The sequence below is a fragment of the Lathyrus oleraceus genome, chromosome 4 (assembly GCF_024323335.1).
Source record: "Lathyrus oleraceus cultivar Zhongwan6 chromosome 4, CAAS_Psat_ZW6_1.0, whole genome shotgun sequence".
NCBI classification, from domain to species: Eukaryota; Viridiplantae; Streptophyta; class Magnoliopsida; order Fabales; family Fabaceae; genus Lathyrus; species Lathyrus oleraceus.
Genome location: NC_066582.1, coordinates 40,224,076 through 40,226,866, shown reverse-complemented (window position 1 = coordinate 40,226,866; position 2,791 = coordinate 40,224,076).

Below are 2,791 nucleotides of genomic sequence, written 5' to 3'. Positions count from 1 at the left end.
ACATTCTAAGGACCTCAGCACCATGAGAATTAAAGAGCTTCAGAGTAGTCTAAAGGCACAAGAGTTGTGTCTGACTAAGAGAGACTCTAAAAGAGAGGTAGAGCAAGCTCTGAAAGTGTCATATGGCAAGAAGAATCAGAAGCAGTCTTGGTCAGAGGCCAAGAAGAGACATGGTGATGGTTATCATAAGTCAGAAGCCTCTAACTCTAATGAGAAGAAACATCATAAGGGAAAGGAGAAGTTTAACAAGAATGAGGTTCAATGCTACTATTATAAGAAGTTTGACCACTTTGTTGCTGGATGTTGGTCAAACAAGGAGTGGAAATCATAAAAAGAAAATATATCTAGAGGAGAGTCTAATGATGAATATGTGTTATTGATGGCTTTTGAATCTGTTGGTGGATATTTGGTAGACTGGTGGTATATGGACACTATTTACTCAAATCACCTAACTGGAAACAAAAAATGGCTGATTGATTTTGACTCTAGAAAGAGGACAAAGATCAGATGTGATGATTATAAGTACCTTAATGCTGAAGGAATGGGAAATGTCAAGGTCATAGTGAAGAATTGCAAAACCGTTCTGATCAAGAATGTTTGGTACGTTTGTTGCCACGAAAAATCTCTAAAGGATGCTGAAAGCATAGTTAGTGATATAGTCTTGTGAATTTGGGGGTTGTACCCCATCAAGGGATGAAGAGGTGTCTGAGGCAGATAAGAGTGAGAAAAACACAAGGGTTGAAGTCGACAGGAGAACGTGTTTGGTCGACAGGCCATTCTGTCGATTGAGGTGAAGTCAGACTTAAAGAATTTTTCCTTTATGCCTAAGGCGTAGAAGGCAGCGTTGTCCTAGCATCTGGGCGGGAGAAAGTTGAAATTTGAATAGCCAGCGGTTATAAGAGGAATAAAGAGCGCCAAAATCTGGAGCAGTTGGCAAAACGTGAGAGCAGCGGTTTGGTAGATCATGTGACATAACATCTGTTGGTTTCTAGGAGTTTTAGCTTATGAGCAGTTCCTTTAGTTTAGTATAAATAGAATATCCCACGAGGGGCTCAGGGTGTTCACTTTGTACTGAAAATCACTTGTAAGAAAACTGCCCATTCCCAGCGTGAGGAAGCAAGAGTTTTTTTGAGAGTGCTATGTACGTGAATCACCACATTTATTTCAATGCAACTTCCTTACTTTTCAATTGTTCCCATTGAACATTTTATCTTAATTTCATTTACTTTTGAGTTATTATTTTACATTGTCGTTTACACTGTCGACACTAATTCTATTACGATAATAGAGTTTACCAAAAGCGTGTTCGTCGTATACCTCTTTTGAATGCTATAGCGATGTCGGTCACGAGTCACCTATAGGCTGTAACATTGTCTAAACTGTTCGTGTGGAAAAACCCTACGCTTGTTCGACACTTTGTTAGGAGTCGTTCCTCACAAAGTTATTCTGTTGAGTTGGACAAGCCTCACTTGCGCTAGCACATGTCCTGGGATCAACTGGTCGATCCTGCAAGTAACCCTTTGTTTTAAGGCCTAGGGAGGACCATCGATTGTTTACCAATTTCCACAGTAAACAAAATGACACACCCAGTGGGACCGTGCTAGAGCAGTTGCGAAATTGCATGAAACTTAGAAGTGGAAAATTGTATAGTAAGCCACAAAATATTGTGAAAATGTCAGAAAATAACACGGATGAAGTACCACGAGGAACTTTATCCACTACGGAAACAGTAATCTCACAGGTTGCCACTTTGCCACCGATGACAAGTGCAACCCTAACCATGTCGACTACGGGTGCGGTTGGAACATCAATTCCTCAGCCTCCACCGGGGGGTTCAGGATCAACGATAATAACGTTCAGACCTTATGTGTCTCTGAAATTCTAGTTATCAGACTTTAGATGTCACACGGGTTGTTATGACATCCAATTCTGCACAGACAGGAATTATGCAGAACTTAAACGTAAGTGCAGTAAATAACACACGTAATTGTTTACCCAGTTCAGTCCAACATGACCTACATCTGGGGGCTACCAAGCCAGGGAGAAAATCCACTATTAGTAGTATCAATTCAAAGCTAAACTCACCCGTTTACAACTTATCACTTAATCCCTACCCAATGCAATTTCAATCTTACACTAAGATCAGAGTTCCTACTCACTCCCCCTCAATCACCTCAGTGATTACTACCTTTAATCAATATTAAAGACAATTTGAAGTCACACTTCAAATAACTCTTGATTGTGCTTCACAGCTTTAATCAAGATACACAGCACTCACGCTTAAAAGCTTTGAGCGACACAACACTTACAACTCAATGAACACCCTATGCCACAACAATCATCTACTTGATAATGGCTTGGCTTACAAGATGCGTCTAATACAAGACTCACAAAAATACAGTAGTGAAGTATGATGGACACACAAAATCTTCACGCCTTAAAATCCCCGAAACTGAATGAAGGAACGCCTTCCTTTTTATATTGCAGTACCTGGGCTTTTGCACCTGTATTCTCCTGAATTTAAGGTCACACGAGTTCCCATAAATTCAACATTTAGGTTACTAACAAATAGGCTATTTGTTAGGTTCATTAAATGTAACTTGGTTGTTGGTTTCTTGGTTTTTCTCTAAGCTGTTGACTTCCTGAAGAATAGCCCAAGAAAAGCTGAAACAAAAAACTGAACAACCTACAATATAGCATATGCTGTCAGGAATGAATGTCACGACATTCAGCTTGACATCAAGGTCCATATGCTGAGTCTGTTTTTCCAGAAAACAGACTGTACAATTTT